Source organism: Pan paniscus, chromosome 1 (assembly GCF_029289425.2).
Source record: "Pan paniscus chromosome 1, NHGRI_mPanPan1-v2.0_pri, whole genome shotgun sequence".
Lineage (NCBI taxonomy): Eukaryota > Metazoa > Chordata > Mammalia > Primates > Hominidae > Pan > Pan paniscus.
In genome coordinates, this window is record NC_073249.2 from 62,865,742 (window position 1) to 62,891,353 (window position 25,612).

Consider the following 25,612-nt stretch of genomic DNA (forward strand, 5'->3'; position numbering starts at 1 on the left):
CCCTGAGAATGCAATTACTTCCTAAATGAAACTATTCTGCTACTTGTGTCCTTTATATTTCCCAAGTATGACAAGACACCAGCCTACTGCAGAAGACAAATGTTAAACCCTCTGATGAGCCTTCTCAGTGGTCTCTTTAAAGCCCCTCTCTTGATTGGGAATTAGTAGGCATATTCCTCTCCAGATCTCCACCCCAAGGGAAGAGGGGCTGTACTCACAGCAGTGCTCTCCAAAACAACAACAAAACTCTTCTGAAGCTCTTCCCACATCTCTACTATTTCAATGCTTTTATAACTGTGAAGCTGGTAAGTTTTATATATTATATAAATGTCCTTGTCCATCTGCTTTCTTTAAAACATAAAGAGTAGGCTGTTTCACTATCCATTTTAGTAGTGCACATCTTAAATCTTATGGCTTAAGGTCTTGGCCAAAGCTTCTACTTTAAAGTCCAATACATAGGTGAACCAGCTTACAAAATGGCAGAACGAGGAATGTGGGAAATCCTCTCCCAGAAAAACAAACACATTGACAAAACTGGGCAGAATTATTGCAAACAACTATAGACACACACACACACACACACACACACGCGCGTATGAAATAATAGCACAAAAGAAAGGAGATGGAATGGAGGTATACTGGACCAAGGAAATGACACCAGATCATAATTGAACCTACAGAAAGAAATACAGGGTACCAGTAAATAAGCTCTATCACATTTTCAAACAGCAGACCAGTTATTTACCATTTCTCTGAAGCCTTTTCTATTTAACTGTGACAGTAAATAGGTAGGTTAATATAAAATAGTCTATAAATATTATATTGTTCAAATATAAATATGTATGTAGATTAATATAAAATATTCTATAAACATTTCCTTTTCTTCTCTCAACTTCTTTAAAAGATATAGCATTTACATAGCAATAAATTATAATCCTATCTAATGTATACAACAATAATAGCAAAAAGGAGGAGTGGTCAGGGACTAGAACTATACTGCAGAAAAGTTTTTGTATTTTACTGGAATTAAGATAGTATTGATATGAAGTAGACTATAATAAATTAAGGCATAGAGTTTAATTCCTAGAGCAACCACTAAGAAAATAACTCAAAAATATAGTTAAAATATCAATGAAGGAATTAAAATGGGCCACGACAAAATAGCTATTTAATATAAGGAACAGAAGAATTTAAAAAAAGAGACATGGAAAACAGCAAAATGGAAGATGAACATCCAACCATGCTTCCAATAACATTAAATGTGAGCGATGTAACATTCTAATAAAAAAGTAGAGGTTGTCACACTGGATAAAATTGAATGTATATAAAAGACTAATGGAATCCAAATAAGGTTTGTAGTTTAATTAATAGCACTGTACCAATGTCAGTTTCCTGGTGTTGATAATGTACTACGGTTGTCAGATGTCACACTAGGGAAAGCTAAATGAAGGGTACATGAGAGCCCTGTAATATTTTTGTAATTTCTTATCTTAAATTATTTCAAAATAAAGTTTATTTTAAAAATTTAATACATATGAACAGATCTAATTTATATTTATAAATTTTATTCCACAGTTATGTTCAAGGGAAGAAACAAAGACCTCCTATGAAGAAATTACTGAAATAGAATCACTTCCTTCAGGATAAAATCACTAGCCATTATTGTCAGGCAGTGGCTGCATGTCCAATTCCAGTTAGGAATAGGCAGCCGTCCTTTCTTTTTTCTCTCTGTAACTGTTAATAGTAGCAGCAGATATTTTAGGTTTCTGCAAAATTAAGGCATTTCTGTCCAACTAACCACATGAAACAGTAGGAATTTTATGTCCCAGAATTAGCTCAGTTCTGGAAACCTTACTGCAACTAGTTGGCACAACCACTCTCATGAATACTCATAAAATAGCAGGGTTTCTATTCCTTTGTTTCTTATAACTAAGCTAAATAACCAGTCTTAGTGAGTGTACAAAGTCTCTTAAGTCTGAAGTAAGAGATGTGAAACTCAAAGGGTTTTTTTCTTCCTTTCTTTTTTTCCTTTCCCTGCCCTGTAATTAGAAACTTTCAGAACATGAATGAGAGGGAAATTTGGATAGACTTTTCAACAGATACTTCCCGATGCAATGTAACTGTTGGCATTCAATGAAAGTTTAATAGTATGTGGTCTTTCCAAAACGTTTAGTCATGTTGTCAGGGCAAGATGGACTTCTCAGGAAAAGTGAACAGAAACAAAAACCCAGACTAGAGTGTTTTGTCACTTCTCTCTCTGTGTACAGTGATATGACAAGGGGAAAAGGAGGGGATATTATTAGAGTTGTGGCATGTGGCGGGAAGAGGCATAGGAATGCAAACGATTCTTTTCTCTTTCCCTCCAACTCATTGTATAGACGCGTGGAGATATTAAAAGGTTCAGCATTTAAGTGGCAGCAACTTCTTGACTGCAGCCTGAATGACCCAAGTTCTAGCCTGTCTCCTCCTTTCTCTATCTGTGGGATCCTGACCCTCAGTTTCCTTGTCTGTAAGCAGGGAAAATCGCCCCTAATCCTCACAGAGACAGTGGGAGGATGAAATAAGAAAATATATGTAAATCACCAAGCACAGTACCGAGAAGGCCATAAATGTACAAAATAATCATTATTATTATCATTGTTTATGAAACTGGTGATGATCCCCCTCAAACTGCCTCAACTCATGCAAGTCACAAGTATCTAATTCTATAGAGAGTTTTTGTTTGTTTGTTTGTTTTGTTTTTTTGATGGAGTCTCACTCTGTCACCCAGGATGGAGTGTAGTGCAATCTTGGCTCACTGCAACCTCCACCTCCTGGGTTCAAGCAATTCTCGGGCCTCAGCCTCCCAACTAGCATGGACTACAGGCACCCACCGTCACGCTCAGCTAATTTTTGTATTTTTAGTAGACATGGGTTTTCACCATGTTGGCCAGGCTGATCTCAAACTCCTGACCTCAAGTGATCCACCCGCCTTGGCCTCCCAAAGTTGGGGGATTACAGTGTGATCAGGTGTGGCCTTGGCCTCCCAAAGTGAGGGGATTACAGGTGTGAGCCACTGCACCTGGCCTCTATAGAGATTTCTAAGACATTCAAGTAGGCAAATTTATTGAGCACCTTTTATAAACACCAAGTACATTTTCATATACAACAATAAATTTTTTTATTATACTTTAAGTTTTAGGGTACATGTGCACAACGTGCAGGTTTGTTAAATATGTATACATGTGCCATGTTGGTGTGCTGCACCCATTAACTCGTCATTTAACATTAGGTGTATCTCCTAATGCTATCCCTCCCTGCTCCCCCAACAGGGATCTAGAACTAGAAATACCATTTGACCCAGCCATCCCATTACTGGGTATATACCTGAAGGATAACAATAAATTTTTAATAGAAACACTGATTTTTTGATCCATTAACATTTTTAAAAGTAGAACACATTTGGACACTAACTTGTCCGCTGCCAAATTCAAAGCTTTCTCCACTATACTGGATATGGAAGCATATTCTAAAAGCAAAGAGAGCATTATATTACTATGTTTCCATCATCATCATTCTTATAATGATATATAGTTACTAAGACATCACTAAAGTTTTAAGCTTTTAAGTGAATTTGATGGTGCTTTTTTTGTAAACTAAGGCTATACAAAGAGTTTGATATTGCCAACCGGCACAAAGGAATAAAGAAACAATAGGAATTCAGATGGGTAAATCAGATGCTTTATATTAAAAATGTCTCTCAAACCATACTCTCAGTTTACGACAGGAACACCTCCCTGTTCCCAAGGAAATGTAACAGCATGCCTCCAGACACAAAGGCACAGAATAATTAACTATGTCTGTTTCTTGAGCCCGGAACCCAATGGTATGGAACTTGCCACTAAGTCCCACAGTAGTAACAGGTGGTGCCATATGGCTGATATCCATACTGTTCCTTTTAAGATTTCCCTCTCCATTTGTATTCCTAAGTCACAGCTTCTTAATCTATCAAATTTGTATTCTTCAAAGCTCATTATAATTACATAGACAAGTATATATGAAATACCTACTAGAGTTTCAGAGAAGAGAGAGATTCCAGTGGTTTAAAGTAGAAACGGCTTCAGAGAAAATGGTAACTGATCTGACATTTGAAAACGTGAAAGAGCTTAGATCTATAGTAAGAGGAAGTGGGAAACATTTCCTCTAGGAAAAGGCCATGACGTTGGAGATACTCCATCCTCCTCAGGCTCTCAACTGGTGCTTTCCTTACCCACACCTTCTCTGCAGGATCATGTCTGCCTGTCATTCAGGGTTCTGCATAAATTCACTCTCTAAAGTCAGTCATCTCTTAATTTATCTACTAGATTAGGACCCTTGTACCTTTCCTTGAAATCTCTTATCACAATATTGTATACTAGACTACCATTATACACGTGTCAGTCTCCCATAGCTGTGAGCAGCACAAAGGAAGTTCTGTCTTCTCCCTGTATTCCTGTTGGGCCCGGAGTGATAATTCAATTACTATTGACTGAAGGATGAATAAGCAAACTGGAGGATTTGCATGATGTACTGGAGAAAACTGTCTAGATCATAAATGTGCTCTTGTCTTAAGAAACAATCAAAAGGAAGTAGATTACATTTATAGAATCTAGAATGTGAAACTGGAATATATCTTAGCAGTTGCTAATATGAACACTTAATTTTGAAAATCCACACTTGTTAAACATTTCCCAAGTACGAGGTACTTTAAGTGATTTATATATACCATCTCATTTAACCTTTATAACAAGATAGGGATTAGTATCACTAATTTTGAGATTTAAAAAAACAGATTTGGAAAGGTAAGTAATTTGTTTAACTGACAACACAAACTAAAGTAGACTCCCACAACCAATCTCTACAAAAGAATAACTGTCTCAAGAAGAATAAAAAAGTTCCCAGGTCATCTGGGTTAACATGGGCTGAGCTGGCCCTAGAATCCTCTTTCTACGTCATTTTTTCACTCTACAAAAGACCCTGAAGCACATGCAGAGTTTCTGAGAAATTATACAATAAGCAATAGAGTTATTCGAGTCTTAGCGGGGAGGTGGCATGATGAAAGTGGCACTTTGTGTAAGTTTACGAGGGTTGCCATAACAAACTATCACAGACCGAGTGGCTTAAACAATGGGAATTTATTTTCTCACAGTTCTGGAGGTTGGAGGTCCAAGATCAAAGTTTGGCAGCTTTGGTTTCTCCTGAGACCTCTCTCCTGGGCTTGCAGATAGCTGCTTTTCGCTGTGTCCTCACATGCTCTTTCCCCTGTGCACAGAGGTGCCTGGTGTCTGTGTGTGTTCAAATTCCCTCTTCTTTTAAGGACACTAGTCAAATTGGATTAGGACATGCCCTACCAGCCTCCTTTCAATTTAATGAGGCCTTATCCCCAAATACTTTTACATTCTGAGGTACTGGGATTTAGGGTCCAATGTATGCATTTGGAGGGGGCATATTTCAGCCCATAACAGGTTTTAATGACATAAACACAGCAGTTAAACAAAGCAGCATACAATTGTTAGTGGAGAAAAGTGGTGCTGTAGGAGGGAGGGAGAAAATCGGCCAGAGAAGTCCAGATGTGATATAAGATATGATATGCAGCCGGGCGCAGTGGCTCACACCTGTAATCCTAGCACTTTGGGAGGCCGAAGCGGGTGAATTGTCTGAGCTCAGGAATTTGAGACCAGCCTGGGCAACACTGTGAAACCCTGTCTCTACTAAAATACAAAAAATTAGCCAGGCGTGGTGGTGGGTGCCTGTAATCTCAGCTACTCAGGAGGCTGAGGCAGGAGAATTGCTTGAACCCAGGAGGCGGAGGTTGCAGTGAGCCGAGATCGCACCACTGCCCTTCAGCTTGGGCAACAGAGAGAGACTCCATCTCAAAAAAAAAAAAAAAAGATATGATATGCATCTCAACTAGGATGGTGAAGATTATAAAGGAGAGAGCATAGCTCCTTTTAGATGGAGCAGCTACCCTCATCTGATTATTTAAAAAGCTCCCCGCAACCCCTCACCAACATATACATACACACATTCTACATAAACGAAGCACAAGGATAACGTCTAACCACTTCACATTTGGGAAGTACTAATCCAGATAAACCTGTCCATCTTAAGGATCAGGAAACTGGCCAGCCCAGTTTCACATAACGCATTACAAACAAAGCAAGAATGTCTCCTCACTCCCAAGCCAGTGTTCTAGTTTTCATTCCTTGACCACTCTGGTTTGCTGTTATTTTCCATTCTTTCACCTCTTGGTGGTCAAAAACAAGTGACCACTCTGGCCATATTTTAAGGTCAAGAAATTTTGGAGAAGGAGGAAATATTCATAATCACCACCTAGAAAGTATTTCATTGTACAAATTTGTAAGCTGAGGCCTTAAGATATAAATAAACCTCACCAAATTACCCAGTAAGGGGAACAGCTGAAACTGAACATACCTCTTCACTTTCAACCAGGTACTCTTTCTTTATACCCTACTGGCATCCTCCCTGCCCCACCCCGCCCCCCACATGCACTGGGGCTAAAAAGGAAATATAGCCAAAATTAAAATAACATATATATAATTTTAGTTTGGCTAAAATCTTAAGTTACCAAGTTACGGTTTGGAAGGACAGAATAGATCCAAGACATGAATTTGAGGAAAACAAATAACTGAATTTCTCCTTGGGATTGGTCCAATAAAGCTCAAAAAGAATCACTTTCATCTTTTGTAATTTTCTCGGTTTGAATCATAGTTATAAATTGTTTACTTTCAAATATTAGATTGTTTAAAAAATTCCTCTTCCCACACAGACCATTATGAAATAATATCACATTGATAGGTGTTAAATATATGATGTGCATTTTCAGAAAATATGGAAGAATAATGTTCTGACTTCTACTTAAAAGAGACTGACAATGGTGATGTACTTATTGTTAACAGGTTATAAATATATGCAACAACGTGGCACAAAATGCTAGGAAAAGAAGTGTGTTTTGACAACAGCATTACTTCTACAGCTTTTCTCTCTAGAGTGGACGTTTTGCAAATATGCTCCCCAAGGTAGTATTTGTGTTTTGTTGAGGGTTCCACTCCCTCTTTAATTGCTGCCATTGCTGCCTTTTTTAAGTGACAGAGTCAGTCAAGTTTTCCACAGCATGGAAAGCCATATCTTTTTTCTAAGGTAAACAGTTCAGGGAAAACACCCAGGAAAACCATCAAACTGGCTTAAACGTTTAATGAGAGCCATTTTATTACTGGATAAAATTATCAGCATTTATAGCTTGCTTTGCTTTTCAATGAAAGCAATGACTATTTCAGGCAGCTGGTGAGATTGATCTGACAGTTTAAAATATGGAATTACTATGATCTTTAAGAGGAATAAATTGATGATAAACTATATCATCAGGAGTTGCGGAAGCACAGAAGGGTGTACACCTGCTTCCAGGTGTTACTGTAAAGTTCGGCCACTAAATACGAGACCAGCATTCTGCAGTTCCTGAACTGGGTAACATGTAATAGGAATTCAGGGTTACCATTTTCTTCTCAGATCATAAGAAGTTTTAGAAATGTTATTTTAGACACTGTGATGGCAATTCACTTTTGAAAAGAACAAGAAACCTAGTCTTTTGCAGGATTAAGAACTCTGTAAATGGAGTGTATGCACTTGAAGGGAGTAGACTTGGGGGTTCTTAATCTTTTTTGTGCCATGGACCCCTTTGGCAATCTAGTGAAGGCTAGGGACCCCTTTATAGAGTATAACATTTTAACATATATGAAATAAAATATCAGTTTATAAAGAAAGCTAATTACTGCCCAGGCATGGTGGTGGGCACCCGTAATCCCACCTACTCAGGGGATTACAGGAGAGGCAGGAGAATTGCTTGAACTTGGGAGGCAGAGGTTGCAGTGAGCCAAGATTGCACCACTGTGCTTCAGCCTGGGCAACAGAATGAGACTCCATCTCAAAAAAAAAAAAAAAAAGAAGTCAATTATGTTGAAATACATGTAGCCATGGCAGTCTGCAGACCCTTTAAATAATATTTATGTGTGCGTTGGAGTGTTGCAGCACATTTTTCCCCTTCTACTTCTGTGGGGTACTCCAACATAGTTCCAAAGTTTCATGTAAAATTTTTGAGGAGAGAGGAACTTACATCACTATAAAGAGTAAGATGATGATAGAAAATCTTAAGTTCTTTTTATACTACCTACTTTTGCTAGCACCATAATGAACATGTAGCACATCCTGAATATTTAGGGGTTACATACAATAAACTCAGGTTGAAATGAACTGAAAGTGCTGTCATTTGCTTCAAAATGAAATTTATATTGCCTCTACCTTTGAGTAACAAGCTGGAGAACTGTGCCAAAAATACATTAGTAAAATCAATAAGCAGGTTTCAGTTGAGGTTCTGCAGATGAGATATAATGCCTCAATGGGTTCTTTGGAAAATACGAAATTAACAAAAACAATGTTATACTCTCCCCTTCATTTTGCCAATGAGAAATTTGACAGGAGGAAGTTAGATAACTGCAGCTAAACCATAGCCTGACAAATATGGACAGGACCAGGAATAAAGTGCAGAATGACTTTCCACTTCAGGACATGTCTCCGGGAGGTAGGGAAAAAAAGGAGGAAAAAGAAGCAGCTACTTAGTGTCAGGCAGAGAAGTAGATGAAGGGCACAGCCGGAAACAAACTGAAATCCATCTGACCACAAAAAACACTGTCTCTTCTCACCATGCTGCCTGACTTGACTCGCACAGACTCACTGCTTCCATCCATGGAGGAGCCTGGCCTTCATTTGTGTAAAACTAAATCATTTTTATGTGAAGAGGATTTATGAGAGATGGCTAATGGATTTTTACATTTTAAAATGGTTTTTTTAACTTTGAGGAAATATGAGTCAATAGTTCAATAATATTATTTTGGTTGTTGAAAAGATATCATTTTGATTATGGTAACCAGCTGTTCTCTAAAACTGTAAGAATTGGAAAAGAAAAGGAAGTGACTTTTAGATGCAAAATGAAAGATTTATGTCAGGGTGAAGAAATACATCCTGAGAGCAGGGCTGTGAAAGATCCTTTTTTTGGATGGTCTATTATTATCACAAAATGTTTTACACATCTTTACTTTGTGGAATTCTAATGATTCAAAGTCTATAAACCCTTATCTTAGGGAGCACAAAGACCAAGGAGTATGCTACAACTCAGAAACAAGTACTTAGCTAGGAGTCCAATAAAATCAGGGAGGCAAACAGTTAATCATTCAGAACTTCAAAGGACAACAGCAACAAGTCTACCAACTAGAACATGAAGAAAAAAAGGTTCCAGAATGATGGCTCCTGGAACGGGTAACTGGGCTTCACTGAAGTGTACAAAGAGGCCTAGCAACTGGCTAGGTAATGAATCCAAGAGTTGGGAAAGAACAAAGGCTAAATTCCCACCTACTAGAGCTGGAAATCAGCCAATTTTGGACTACTTCCTAGTAGTCACTAATTACCTTAGATAAAGGAAGTCTGTTCTACAGACTTATTCATTTTTATGAATTTTTGTTTAGATTTGGTTTTGGTTTGGGTTGTTTTTTATTTTGTTTTGCTTAGTGCACTGGTTATCCATTTTATGGATTTTTCTTTCTGTCTTTAAAAACAATTTTTCTTTCTGTCTTTAAAAACTCCCACTCTAGAGAAACCACCTAGCTTCTTTGCTCTTAGCATTTAAACATGTTGCAGAAAAACAACATACCCTGGAAGGCTAGTTTTAATTTAAGTCCATATTCTCAAAACCCACAGAGGCTCTCTACACTACAAGACATCTTTCTAAATTTCTTTGGTGGACTTGTATTCCCACCGGAAAAAGTCACTTTATTCCCTTCTCTCACTCAAGTTTCTCACCCCACCCCAACTCCCACTCTTAGCAGGCGACCTCATCTTCCTTCACTGAGAAAGCAGAAAGCACCAGAGGGAAGTTTCTTATCTTCCCACCATCAGATCTGCGTATTTCCCTGCAGGTGCACTTGGGTTCCCCTTCTTCCTGCCACAAAGGAGGCAATGTTCCTCCTACTGTTACAGACCTGGCACCACCATGGCTCTCTGGATGCAAAATCCCTCTCCTCAAGGACTTTATTTTGATGGTCACGTCTCTCTTTCCGGAATCATCAAATTTTACTTTCCTTTATTTTCTTTTTTTCTTTTTTTTTTTTTGAGACGGAGTCTCTCTCTGTCGCCCGGGCTGGAGTGCAGTGGCGCGATCTCGGCTCACTGCAAGCTCCGCCTCCTGGGTTCATGCCATTCTCCTGCCTCAGCCTTCCAAGTAGCTGGGACTACAGGCGCCCACCACAACGACCAGCTAAATTTTTGTATTTTTTTTTTTTTTTTAGTACAGATGGGGTTTCACCGTGTTAGCCAGGATGGTCTTGATCTCCTGACCTCGTGATCCGCCCGCCTAGGCCTCCCAAAGTGCTGTGATTACAGGAGTGAGCCACTGAGCCCGGCCCAAATTTTACTTTCAACTGGATAATCTAATTGGCAAACTTGTTACAGTCTGTCTGTCGACTCCATATTCCTTTTCCCTGCTATGTCTCCATTTGGTTGCTGTGTTTCACTGACAGACTTCTCTGAAGGGTTATTTGCTTACCCTGTATCCAGGAGCCAGCTATCCTCATCACGCATTCCTCCCATCCCATTTGTAAATTCCTTCTTCCTTCTTCTGTCTACTCCCACCACTCCATTGAACCTGCACTAATCAAGATCATTCATGATCTCCAAATTTCCAAATGTAGTAATCACTTTTCCGTCGTCATCTTATTCAACCTCTTTCTTTCCTCTAGAACCACTTTCCCTCCTTTGCTCCCACAACATCACCCTAATCCCTGGTTTTCCATCTAGTTTCTTAGTTGCTTCTTTGCAGGCTCATTAACGAATGCCACTCTCTGCCTGGAACTCTAGCGAGAGCCATGCCATTCTCACTCCACTTACCGCCTCCCGTAGATGGCTTTTTATCCGTCACATCTGTGCTTCAATTCTATGCCTCAGAGAGCCCTTCCCATTCTCCGCCTTTCCATGTTATTCTCTATCATTGAAGCCCATTTGCTTCCTTTTTATAATTTATTATCTGTTTGTTTGTATACTTATTATCTGTCTCCACTAAGACGGAATGAACTATACCTGCTTTATTCACCCAGGTATGCCCTAAATGTAGCACAGTACCTAGCATGTAGCTGTTATTAATTAAAACTGACTGAATTAGCGAAGGAATAAATGCATACTGCTCAGTGACCAACAATTCCTGATTGACATTAACATCTGCATTTCTTGACATAGGAGGCAAAATTGGTAAGTGAAAAAGAAGAGTAGATATTATCTAAATAGCTTCATACAATACCTGTTCTTTTTCTAAGTATTAAAAAATTGCATTTTCCTACTCCTACTACTTTTCTAAGTATACTATATGTATTAATAAAATGGTATATAGAAATTATTTTTTCACAGAAACTTAAAATTTATATGAGAGCATTCTTTTCATTGTGATGATAAAAAGTGCTTGAAGATTCTTGTTATCTGTTTAAATTACATCTTAGATTGACAAATTGGCTTGGTTGATTAATATCTTATGTACATATTAATATATAATAACAATTAATCAATATTATTATTAAGGTATATTATATGTAATATATGGTGTATTGAATAATTAATGATTTACCTGAATTAATTCATATTGATTATTAATTATATTAATGCATAGGCTATATATTAATACTGGGATATTAATCCATATAAATAGCTTATTAATACTTATTAATACATAATATATTGATCAACCAAATCAAATTTGTCAACCTAAAACATATTTTAAACCGAGTGTAACAATTTCTGCAAACAGTGAATGAGTGTCACAAATTTGATTATTTCTTTTATTGCTTTTCATTGACAACAAAGGCATCATTACAGAAAGTAATAAAGGTGAGAGGGAAAAATGCATGTAAATATTGTGAAGCTTTATACATATAAAATGTAAATCTCTGGTTGTCACCAGCTCAAAAATTAAGTACCAAGTAATAGATTATAAGTAAGCATCCAACAGATTTGCAATTAAATCTTTAATTTACCAAGAAGCCTCTTTTAAATTAGAATTGCTGCTGTGACAAATCTTTCTAAAATGGGTTAGTGGCATTGTCTTCTAAGAACCAAGGATATAACACTATTTTAAAGTTATTATCTGAACATGTATTACCATTGATCATTGAAAGTGAACTACAGAAATTTCCTAGTGTTATCTCTTTGAGATCTAAGTTCATGACGTCAGCAAATTTAAAATTCATCCACCTCTTCTTCATGGCAGTTGAATGAAAAGAAAGTTGATAACCTGTTTGAGGTTTGTGGTAGACACAACAGTGGCTAATGGATATTAAGAAATCATCATGATAGACGCAGCAGTCTATACAGAATGATCCCATAACTGTGTGCATCTTTAGACACTTTTCCCTGATTGCTTTTCAATAAATTCTTACATAATTGCTCCAAATTACTTTTTTCAATAATTTCATAATATCACATCAAATATATGTTTTAAAAAGTCCACAAAATGAATTGCCTTTTTGTTTCAAAACTTAAAACACCATTTATCTGCCTCGAGACTATCCTAGGCAGACACTGTCTCTTCTTATAGATCCAAGAATTCTGCAAAAATGCTTTTTTCCATAAGGGGTGAACATCCCAGTTTACTGCCTGTGTACTGCATTTAACTTGCTTATCCTGTCAAAACTGTGGGCATAAAAGTATGGGGCAAATAAGAAGTGTGTCAATTTACTGACTGAAATTCAGAAGCCATGTGCTGACCTAATGTTTCTAGTGGCACAGTTGCATCCAGCAGTAAAACCTGACCTAGTATGCATTATTTATTACCACATCATAGTATGTATACTAAGTCAAGCATATAACTAATGTTGGGTTTTACCCCTGAGAAGGAGTATCTGCTTTATCATAAGCTACTGAATTATTTGGAAAGGTAAAATAATAATTTTTTTTGTCCAAATGATAAATCCAAGGTCAGAGTAACCATTTTGATACAAATGCTTTATGCCAACTGCCAGGTTTAATAAGAGCCAGAAAGAGCCATAGGTTCTGTAGGTTATACTTAGAAAATTCTAAGAAAATTCTCTACGACCAACCTGAAAGCAAAACATTTGGTAAAATCAGTACTTTTTACATAACTCATGAAATGTGTTTATTTTGTATTTTTAGATAAAATGTAATATATTTTATTTTCTTAAAGTAGTATACATACTACTGTACAAAGTACTATGTAGTTCCAAAATTGCACAACCCCCCCTATTACGTCAATCAGTAATCAAGTTATAAGGGCAGAACGATTGAGTTATTATGGAAACATGCACCAGGAGAGTGGACTTCCTGGGCCTTCTCCAGTAATTTTTCTGATGTTAACTCCAATAGAAAGAGTGTGACAACCTCAAAGAATACACATTAAAACTAAAAATATAAACCAATATATTTAAACATTTAAATACATCAAAATGGAAACATAAGGCAGACATTAAAAAAAAGAAAAAAACATTTGACTTTTCAACAGCTCTTTTTCACATCTGTAAAATGTGGATAGTCATACCTGTACTGCTAACTTATACAGTTATTGTGGAAATAAACAAAGTTCATAACCAATCTCTTTATCAACCACAAAGCCTGTGAAAATAAAAAAAATACTGGGCCTCTGATTTTTTTTCAAACTAGATAGTGAGAAAACAGCTTGTAAATTAAATAACAAAACAAAAACCTAAGCAAGTATAAGCTGAGTATCATAAATACATGAGTTTTCTGTACTGTAGAAGAATACATATTATGGACATTTGTTTACTAATTCAAAGCACACTGTTACCTAAAATACCGATTTTTTTTCTGAAGACTCCAGAAGTCAAGCAAATGAAGAGGAAGATTGGGGAAAAGGAAGCAGTTGATTCACAACTGCATATGCCAAAAAGGAGTGGGAAGAAAAATGAGAGCCAATTTGGTCTATTATCTTCAATGGAGAGTGATGGCTAAACTTTGACACTGATAACTTTCAGCATCAGGTGTCTGCTGAGTTTCTCTAAGCTCCTTTGAATTCATTTAATAAGTGATTAGACTGGTAGGGTAGCTTTACAACAAATCTGCTTATGGTGAGCATTGAGTTGTTTATGCTTATTTCATTTTTTGTATAAGGAAAGGTAAACTGTATTTTCAAGGTATGTTGTAAGATTTGCACTAAGAATCACCAAAAGAATCAAAAAACTTAGAATCACATAGCAAAAGTAACAAATACATGTAATGCACCCTTTATTAACAGGCAAGTAATGGTATCAGAGGACCAGAATAACCTCTGCTCTATTTACTGTCTTCTTTGGAAAGAACTCCAGAACCAACCTTTTGGTTCCCCCAACTATTTATTGCCCTAATAGTCAACGGGTAGAAGACAAAGAGTTGGCCAGAACTGAAATTCATTTTCTCGAAATTGGTTGTTCACAACCAAGAATATTATTTTCCTCACAAAACTTTTCTTTTTAATAAGAAACAAAGTCTTGCTCTATCACCCAGGCATGAGTGCGGTGTGTGGTCATAGCTCACTGCAGCCTCAAACTCCTGTGTTCAAATGATCCCCCTGCCTCAGCCTCCCAAATTGCTGGATTACAGGTGCATGCCACCATATCCAGCTGATTTTTTCAAAATTTTTAATAAAATTTTAATTAATCTCGCTATGTTGACCAGGCTGGTCTCAAACTCTTGGGCTCAAGCCTGCCAAAGTGTTGGGATTACAGGTGTAAGCCACTGCACCCAGCCTTACAAAACTTAAACAGTCATCACACCACCCTTAGTCCTAACAATATCTTCTTTACATTATTCAGGTCAGGATGTCTCTGGTGCTGGGTTTTGGCCATCATCTCTGAACCCTCCAGTTTTCCCATCATTTGTAAACTATTAGTCTATAAGAATAAAAAATAATTTGCTCTCATTTTTCTATGTATTCTCACCCATTTTTAAGGGAAAGGTTTCAGGAAACACTAAAAATAACCCTCCAAAAATGAGAAAAACAATGTTTATAGAATTTCTACTTCCAGTTCAAAATTTCATCTATATTGTTAAGACTCTTAATATTCTTCAAAATTACTGACGACCCCAAAAGTGCTATGATTATGTAAGTTATATCCGTTAATATCTATCATATTTGAAATTGAAAGAGAAAATTTTTTAAAATCACATTGAAAGAGACAATTCACAAACATAGACATATAAGTGGCCACTATGAAAATTGCTCTACTTTGTTCAACAAAGAAATGTAAATTTAAACAAGATACTATTTTCGTATATCAATTATCCAAGTTGTTGGATTTGTTGTCATTTGCTCTGTTTGATGATGGCACTCAGTATTGACATAGAAAACTCTACTCTTTTATATTGCTCATAAATGAATACCATATTCGTCAAGAGCAAAATGTCAAAAATAATCACTAGCATTCCATGAGATTTTGCTACATATTTTAAAGAATCCTCAAAATACCCAACTATTATTATTTCTATTTTACAATTGAGAAGACAACATTTTAAGGAGATAAAGTAATTGGATTATCATCTCACAACTTGTAAGCAATAAAATTTTTTTTAGAACCTAGAAAATAAACTTTAAGAATCTACCATAAGGAAATAAACAAAAATGTATACTAACATATATAAAAAAGGTCCTAGATGAAATATTATTTATAATAGTGGAAAACTGTTATCAATCTAAATATCCAACAATTATTTATAATAGTGGAAAACTAATCTATCTAAATATCCAACAAGATATTGGCCAGTACAACCTATATACAGATGAAAAATTCATATAGTAAGAACCATACTCTTTTGCTCATGGCTAGATTGCCATTACTTGCATTACACACAGTAGGGACTTAATAATATTTGTTAAATATGTGAATACAAAGTAATGCATGATTATTAAAAAAACATGTTTTAACAATGCATCTCATGAATGAGGGAGAAGCATGTTACAAAACAGCATGAACAGTGTGATACAATTTTGTAAAACTACATGTATGTATAGAAACATATCTAGACATATAAACATGTATATACATGAACTTCTTGTCTGTCTCTTTGCTGATGCATACTGGGTACTCAATAGATATTTGTTGATTGAATTAATGATTGAATTACATTTTTAAAGTACCTTGGGGGAAATAATAGGTAATATTTTCCTTTTTTTCCTTGCAATTTTCTATATTTAATGAAATTTTAAGCAGTGAGTGTGATTTATCTTTATAATAAACAATAGTATTATAAAAACTAATCATTCTGGGAAATGTCATTAGGAATTTTGGAATAAAAGTAGTAAATATAGACACGCCACAATCCAATAAAAAATAACTTGCATCTGATTTTCTTATTATGTTTCACTTACTGCATTTGGCAATAAAAGCAACAGATGTTACAGAAAAATGTCAAGCGTAATATTGTACAGTTAATTATTATTGGGGTTGAGTCTAGAACCTAGGTCACCTGGTTTCAGGCAAGCAGTTTTTTCCATTATACCAAGTTGTTTGGAGTTCTAGAACACCAATGAATAAATGACTATGTGGGTGCTACAATATCCACTGTTAGTTCCTTACTTATAAGTAAAATGATTTTCTAATTAATCATTTTATATTATCAGAAAACTCCAAAGTTCTAAGAAATACTGCATTTTCATGTAATATGAACTGTCTTTGGGGATTTGTGAACTTCTTAAAGGTGTTTTTAAATTTGTGTGTGTTGGAATGGCATAATGTGCATTATTCTAGGGAGGGGTCCATACCTGTCACAAGACTATAAAAGTGTCTTTGATGGAACAAAAACAAAAGAAAGAAAAAGAAAAGAAAGAAAAAATAAGAAAGAAAGAAAAAGAAAGAAAGAAAGAAAAAGAAAGAACGAGAAAGAAAGAAAGAAAAAAATAACTAAAGCTATACAATCTGGAGCAAGAAGGAGGAAAAAACTGATGGTAAACAAAAGCAAACAAGATGAATGGGAACCACAACTAATTCTGTCTTCCTCTTTTTTATTCCTGGAACATAATTTTAATATGTAGATGATTCGATTTTATGACTGCTTTCTAAGTACCAGCACTAGAAAAGATAATGGGTTAAAAACATAAGCCAAATAACCTCTATGGAATGAACATTTCAGTTGCTAAAAATCTATTTAATAATTTTTATTTTCCTAATTAAATGTAAATGCAAAAATGCAAAACACTTCAGAATAACTTACTTTTTTTTTTTTTTTTTTGAGACAGAGCTTCGCTGTTTTCGCTCAGGCAGGAGTGCAATGGCGCGATCTTGGCTCACTGCAACCTCCACCTCCCGGGTTCAAGCGATTCTCATGCCTCAGCCTCCCAAGTAGCTGGGATTACAGGCACCTGCCACCATGTCCGGCTAGTTTTTCTATTTTTAGTAGAGATGGGGTTTCACCACGTTGGCCAGGCTGGTCTCGAACTCCTGCCCTCAAGTGATCCACCCGCCTCGGCCTCCCAAAGTGCTGGTATTACAGGCATGAGCCACTGCGCCCAGCCAGAATAACTTACTTTTAAAAAATACGTTAAAAAGATGCAATGGCTTATCTCAAAAAATATGCTTCCCCTAAGGGAAGTTTGTAAAACTCCTTTGAGCAAATGCACATTAAACACTTCTCTATGCATTTCACAATTATTGCTTAATTTAAAATTTAACTCTTCCGGAGCTAATGAAAGAAGTAAATACCTGTTTCTTATCCCAACCTCTAACTTGATTGGCAAGGTGTAGGAACCTGTAGAATGTAACTTTAAAATTCTTAACAGAGCTTGTTTCACTACAGTCCTCTACAAATATCCCTTGAGCCACAATTCCAAATTTAAACAACAAAGAGAAACAAAAATACAAATCTTCTTTGAACTCAAATTATATTGGCAAATATAACTTTAGAATTGACACCCATTCAGACAGTACGCCTCTAATACTCTCCATCTGCCTTAGCTAAATAAATGCTGACATCATCAACCCATATGAGGAGTATTTCTTGTTCTGGTTTTGGAGGTGAATTTATTTTTAAGACTAAAATGATTATAAATTGTAGGAGACAGATACATTCATCCACTGATACTTTAAAATCAAATACCTTTTTTTCTGTTTTTTTTTGGAAACAAAATTACTGAAATATCCACACTCAAAATTTAACTATGTAATTTGATCAAATCTTTTCTAGTATCTAGTTTTGAGCTTTTTTTTTTTCTCCTGGCAAGCCAAGTAACTTAGGGGAAGGGTGGATCATCAGAACACCAGTCCGTTTACATTAATTTTTCAATAATCCTCTTTCTTTCGCATAATTCTGCAAAATATTGACTAGCCAGGAAAACGTCCCATAAGTAACAAAAATGACCAATTTTTAGAAATTAAAAGTTAAGTCAGTCAACAAAGTCTCTCGCTAAAGATCGCTAGGGCTGTCAAACAGCACAGCATGCTGCTGCTCAAGTTTGGGGATCAGTAACCATTGGGTGTCATCACGTGGAACGCTAATAAGCGCCACCTCACCGCCGTTTTGAATGCTAACTTTCTGGGACTCCAACCCAAAGAAACACCTTAATCTTTGACTCCACAGTGCATTTAGATCCAGGAAGGAAAATCTGCGTGGGTTTGAAGAAAATTGAGGTCCCTAATCTGTGTTTCACTTCAAAAGGCAGAGGACATGCTGACTTTTTAAAGCAGCGAGGTTTCCCCTCCGTCCTTTCTTCCTTCCAAGTAAACTACCAAGTAAAAGCTAAGGAGGGTGGGAGAGAGAAGTGGAGAAGAGGAAGAATAAATATATTGCTTACAGTTCCCAGAGTTACCTGAGAATCTTCAGGCTCCTCAATGCCTCTAGCTTTCAGTCAGGATCCTTTTTCAGCTCCGGACTTAGAGAAAGTCTTATCCTGAGTAGGAGGGGCTAAAATGTGGGCTGGTCTCCTTGCGCTTTTGCAGATGTTTTAAGGTGGAATTAAAGGGGAAGAGGGAGAACGCTCTCTTCTCATAGAAGCTAATATTGTAAATGTAAATGCTTAGTTATTAGAACCAGGAGTTTGAAGTCAGAAAAAATGCTTAAATAATATGTAAATTAATCAGTCCTAAATTCCATGAGTGCTGTTGTGGATTTCTGTGTGTGTGATGTGTGTGTGTGTGTGTGTGTGTGTGTGTGCGTGCGCGCGTCTGAAATTGCTACTTGTCCTTAAGTAGTAACTACTTCCTCCTTTTTTCCAAAGGAGAACAAAATTGAAAAGACAGTGAATAACCTAGAGCATTTTTGCATTATTTAAAAAGGCAAAGTTTATAACAAACCCCAAATATAAAAATGTACATTTTTTAAAAATGAGTATCAGACCACTTTAAAAATCAAATCTGTTTAAATATTTCCACTCCAGACTCAGAACACCTGTGTTGATAATAATTTCTTTGTAAATTTAAGATTAAAGGCATACCAAATAATGTAATATATATGTTGAGATTTAGGGAAGAAAATGAAATCAGGTTGAATTCCAAATTTGCAATGTAAATCCAAATACCTTATAGCACTGTAATGAAGAAGGTGCATTGTTTAAATGTACCCAAATTCCATGAGAATCAATTCATGTCTTTAAAGATTGACATGTTCATTTAGTATATCTTGTTTTTCAAACACAGGATCTTGTTTTTGCCTTTAATTAAATACTGAACTCACTCTCCTAACTCTCTTACAATATTTTCAAAGAATATAATTTCACTAAATCTTCTGGAATATCTGCTTTCTGTAGCCCAACATTCAACTCTTATTTGTTTTTATTTTTTTCCCCTAAATTCAACCTGGCATATTATAAATCTCTCTTTGAAAAAAAAAAAAAAAGCCAGTAATGTCTTTTTTAGGAAGGATAGATTTATAATAAAAATTTTTCGGGCTGGGCACGGTGGCTCACGCCTGTAATCCCAGCACTTTGGGAGGCCAAGGCGGGCGGATCACGAGGTCAGATCGAGACTATCCTGGCTAACAGGGTGAAACCCCCGTCTCTACTAAAATACAAAAAATTAGCCGGGTGTGGTGGCGGGCGCCTGTAGTCCCAGCTACTTGGGAGGCTGAGGCAGGAGAATGGCGTGAACCCGGGAGGCAGAGCTTGCAGTGAGCCAAGATTGTGCCACTGCACTCCAGCCTGGGCCACAGAGCGAGACTCCGTCTCAAAAAAAAAAAAAAAAAAAAAAAAAAAAATTTCTCTTCCCAAAGAAATCCCTGAATTTCTAGAAAGGAGGTGTATGTTAATTAGAGGAGCAGAGAGCACACTGGTAGTTTTCATCTCTTTCCCCCAGACACAACTGGTGAAAGAAAGAATCTATACTGCAGGGCATGTTCGTTCTAAGACTCTGATAAAAAAGACTCCCTGGAAAAGCAGCTTCACAGTGCTTGCTTATAGAGCACAAAAAAAGTGCTCTAGTGCTTTTTTGATAACAACAAGTTATAGCTCTCAATATTTCCAGATGATATCCAATAGTGTGTCATGCATTAAAGATAAAAAATTTATTTAAACGCTTTTAAAGAAAATGTCATTATATGTCATGGTTAGGGTTAAAATATACGGGTAGAAGTTTGTCTCTTTCCCGCCTTACTAAATGAGGCTGATTTATCTCCACCTTTATAATGAATAAAGGCTGCTGCAGGTATGTCTTTTCCTCTCTGGAATCAGTGCAGACCAAATCCCATTTACCCATTTTGTGGTTCTATGGCCTCCTTATCTCATCTATTTTGGCTCACTACTTGTGATCTCACTGTTCACATCGACCCCTAGGTGGATAGTACAAGTTCAGATTTGCCGTCTTCACTTTGCCCAATTTCCTCCAAAAATATTTTCAGCATTGACCTACTGGCTTCAAAAACCTCTGCTTCCACCTTAGGTAAGATAGGCCCTGACTTCCATAGCGTGCTTCAGTCTATAGGATCAATTAGGTCTGAAGACCCCTCTTCACTTGGTTTGTCCATCAACAAAGATTAGTCATCTGGGACCCATCTGAAACTGAGCAATATCATAGCAGCTTCTTTGAATCCAATTCTACCATTTGCACTATTTCCAGCTAATAAGTTTCATGCAGTTTGCTAGTAATTTTCCACATCTTTAAAATTTTAGAAAGAGAATAATAAGCTAAGAACTAGATAAGTAATCAAAAGGAACAACCCCAAAACTGGCCAAATTAACTAACAAAGAACACCTACTTGTCAAAAGCCATGGCTCAAAAACCCCAGGGGATTGGGAGGGGGAACCCTGATGTTTGTATGATTGATTTTTCTTTCTTTCTTTTTTTAAATTTTACTTTAAGTTCTAGGGTACCTGTGCACAACGTGCAGGTTTGTTACATAGGTATACATGTGCCATGCTGGTTTGCTGCACCCATTAACTCGTCATTTATATTAGGTATTTCTCCTGATGCTATCCCTCCCCCTGCCCCTCATCCCACGACAGGCCCCCGTGTGTGATGTTCCCCGCCCTGTGTCCAAGTGTTCTCATTGTTCAATTACCACCTATGAGTGAGAACATGGGGTGTTTGGTTTTCTGTCCTTGTGATAGTTTGTTCAGAATGGTGGTTTCCAGGTTCATCCATGTCCCTGCAAAGGACATGAACTCATCATTTCTATGGCTGCATAGTATTCCGTGGTGTATATGTGTCACATTTTCTTAATCCAGTCTATCATTGATGGACATTTGGGTTGGTTCCAAGTTTTTGCTATTGTGAATAGTGCCACAATAAACATACGTGTGCATGTGCCTTTATAGTAGCACAATTTATAATCCTTTGGGCATATACCCAGTAATGGGATGGCTGAATCAAATGGTATTTCTAGTTCTAGGTCCTTGAGGAATTGCCACACTGTCTTCCACAATGGTTGAACTAGTTTACATTCCCACCAACACTGTAAAAATGTTCCTATTTCTCCACATCCTCTCCAGCATCTGTTGTTTCCTGACTTTTTAATGATCGCCATTCTAACTGGTGTGAGATGGTATCTCATTGTGGTTTTGATTTGCATTTCTCTGATGACCAGTGATGATGAGCATTTTTTCATGTGTCTGTTGGCTGCATAAATGTCTTCTTTTGAATGATTTTTCTTTCTTTATGCGGAGTTGTTTTCTGTTATCTTTTTTACTATTTCCAATTCACCTATCTTCTGCTCTAACTATATGAAACTGCTTTGTTTCTGATAAACTTGAGCAAGGGTAATGAGGTAGTATATGAGAATTAAATCTGGATAGAAAATGAAGATGATTAGCCAGCATAGGGTACTAAGAGAGAGTTGAATAGGGAATCTAATCCAGATTGCAGGTAAAGTCAGAAAATGGCTACCAATCAACTAATTTACTTATAATAATGTATCCTTCTATTCCACAGGCTATGCTTGAGTCTTCTGGTCCAACTGTATTTATAGTAAAATAATAAGTTGATATTTTTGCTACTTATTTGTATCTGTGAATATAATTAACACGAATCATTTCTCTTTTTAGGTATTAAAAAAATCAATCAGGTTAGTAAAATAGCAAGTCACAGAAAATGATTTTCTCACCTTGTCAAGTTTTCTGGCATCCCACTAATTGACCTCTACCTTTCATTCAAACTAAGAGACTATTCTCCTCGCACATCGTTTCCCTAAATTCCACCAGAATAATCCTACTCAACCTGCAAGGCTTAGCTCAAGTACTATCTTGTCTGGAAAATTTCCCTACCCTTTTCCCTGTCCAGCAGAATTCATTATTCTACTTGTATGAGAATGCTCATTAGAGCACTGATCATGTATTATACTTGGCTATACAAGAAAAAAATATTTTATATTCCATCAGGGCACGAGGCAAGTCTTTCTCATTTTAATAAACCCTCTTTTCACCTGAAGTTTATAACACATTGGGAGCTCAATGGATGTTTGTTGAATTTGTTTTCCATGATATCAGGGTCAAAGATATCTTAAACCTGACACCTAAATAGCACTCTACCTGCCACTGCCATCTCCATCATTACTAAAGAATAGACATTTTATTTTTTTAATACCCTCCAATCCACACACACACTGATAAATTACTGACAATATAAAACTAACAAGAAGTAAGGGTGAAATGGACCCTAATTAAAATGTATTTACCATGAATTTAAAAATCAGATGTTATGATGAAACTACATTTTTCAGGAGAGTGTATCTGTGAACAATAAGACCTATATTTTATAGCTAAATATCTACTAGTAGTTACACCTACATTTGCAAAGATCTTTTGACCTAAACAACGGAAGCAATACTTTTCTCTTACTTTGAATTGAACTCATTAAACAAATTATTACTGCTTAATTAACTTTTCCCTCCTTTTTTAATACATTAGGAAAACTATAACAAATAAAGTACTACTAAGATTGACTGTTACTCTTTATATAGAGCCTATAATGGGCCAGGTACTTGTGTTAGTACTACATTTGTTGTATCACTAACCATTATATTCATGAAATGAGACATTATTTTCTTTATTTAGAATCTCGATATTCAGTAAGCATATAAAATTTGTAGTGAGGCTGGGATTGTAATCAAGTCGGTCCAACTCCAAAGCCCACAATTTTTCTAGTGTATCACACTGTCTCATAGCAAGTTTTGTTTGGCCATATTTTCAGCTTTGTCCCAAGTCAACCAAATCTCTGACTGTTAGGGAGCAGTGGTAGTGGAGTTACTAATAGATAATTAAAGCCTCCATTATCCTAAGCACCCAGGCTAGGAACCTTCTACTATTCTCTTCCACATCAGCAATGGTCAGAGTCTTGCCCCTTTTCTTCCTTCAACCCACCCAACTCCTTTATTTATCTTCTGGCTTCTATCTTCACATTTTTATATCTGCATTTTCCTGTCCATTTTACTAACAAAATATTAACTTGTACTCTTGCTTTACTATTACTTACATATACTACCATATGATCTTTACTCCTGCATCTCCTTTTCAGTCTTAAAATCATCCTAGCCTTCACTAACAAATAGACATTCCTACAATTCAGGTCATTTCACTACCCTACCCATACCATCCACTTCTCTATACTAGCTATTGATTTATATCACTACACTTTAAAAATACCTCTTTCCTTTTGCAGACGAAGTAGAAGTAAAAATTAAATCAGAATACTCTCAGATTTTATCACAAATTACAAATAGTCATACTGTCAACAATAAATATGACAACACACATTAGAAAATTTTGACTACAGACAAACCATGTTCAGGACCTTTTGATAAAACTGAGTCGTCCTAATTCATTTTATCTACTTGTGGCAATAATTTCACACATCGTTTTCTGCTCTCTAAGAGTCCTCTAAATTTGGTAAAGCAAATGCATGTCTAGTTTTAGTAATTCTGTAGGAATGGGCACGAGCTGAATTACTCACCTCAGAAACTGACTGGCAGGCACTTTGCAGGGTTTTAAAAATACTTGTGCTCTTGGAATTTAAATGTACTGACGACAGTGAGAAAGGCAGAGCCTGTGTCCTTTGCTTTGAGGTAATCCTGAGTAGGAAGAATTACTGCTAAGTGAATTTCCAGTGCCTCCCATGTAGCTGAACTCTGAAAGATGTCAGTAGAGAATTTTTATAGAACATTTGGTTGTCTAGGGCTAAGATAATAACAGTATTCCTATACTTATATTTATAAAACCAATGACTGAGCAGCTTCAAAAGCTCTTTGCTGCTTGATTCCCATAATAAATCTCCTCTTATATGTGTGTGTGTATATATACATATATATTCTATTGGTTATGATAGAATGTGTGTATGTGTATGTGTGTGTATATATATATTCTATTGGTTATGAATATATATATTCTATTGGTTATGATTCCCTAGAAAACCCTGACTAATACACCTATTGAGATATTTTTACATCCCAGAAAACAGTAAGATAGTCCAAGAACTGAATTTAAGATAAAAGATGAATATCCTAAAGAGTTGCCTATCCATTTTTGCTTATAACTTGCTACAGTTAAAGAAAGCACTGTAATGTCAGATAATATTGTGATTTATCACTAAGATATTAAAAAGAGTTTATGATTCTTTTCCTCTAAATCACAGTCTAAAATGACAAACTCCCTTTCACTTGGCTCTCTAAATAGTTCCATTTTGCTTAATAGCCACTCTGATATTTGTATTAAACATGGGTAGCAAGGTTTAGGTTATGTATGATCATTTATTTTGGAATGTTCCACCAACTCTCACACAGTATGCTCTTTGGATATGATATTTGCTTAATAAATATTACCCATTCACCCAATAAATGATTAATTTATTTGATCATTTATTCACAGTGATGTTTAAAGGCCTGTGATAGGAAAACTTTTAGAATTTTGTAATGTGTCCTCTGCTTCTAAGTCCTCAAAGAGTCAGATGTGAGTGCTTAGGGAAGTCCTCCTAGTATATGGGTGACATATACTGGAACTGTGTGTGACTTCTGGGATAAGCTAGGGTTATAGAGATCAGGTCCTGGCAGCATGGCCACAGCCTGCAGTGTTACCATTCCACTATAAAAAATAGGAAACCATTGGCTCTAAGAAGGTAGGTGATTC

At 36.3% G+C, this 25,612-nt stretch overlaps 1 protein-coding gene across 3 annotated transcripts in view; it reads right to left on the reverse strand.

Moving 5' to 3' along the window:
- The window catches only part of PLA2G4A (phospholipase A2 group IVA), a 159,612-nt gene extending 140,631 nt beyond the window's left edge, over window positions 1-18,981 (reverse strand). The window contains exon 1 of one of the 3 annotated variants that reach the window (XM_003815590.5): window positions 18,878-18,981. The gene's annotated coding sequence lies outside the window, so the exon portion shown is untranslated. Of the gene's footprint in view, window positions 1-10,067; window positions 11,340-18,862 lie in introns of those variants that run through there. The other 2 variants (XM_063598290.1, XM_055110376.2) reach the window with 2 other exon arrangements.
- Between the last annotated feature and the right edge of the window lie 6,631 nt (window positions 18,982-25,612).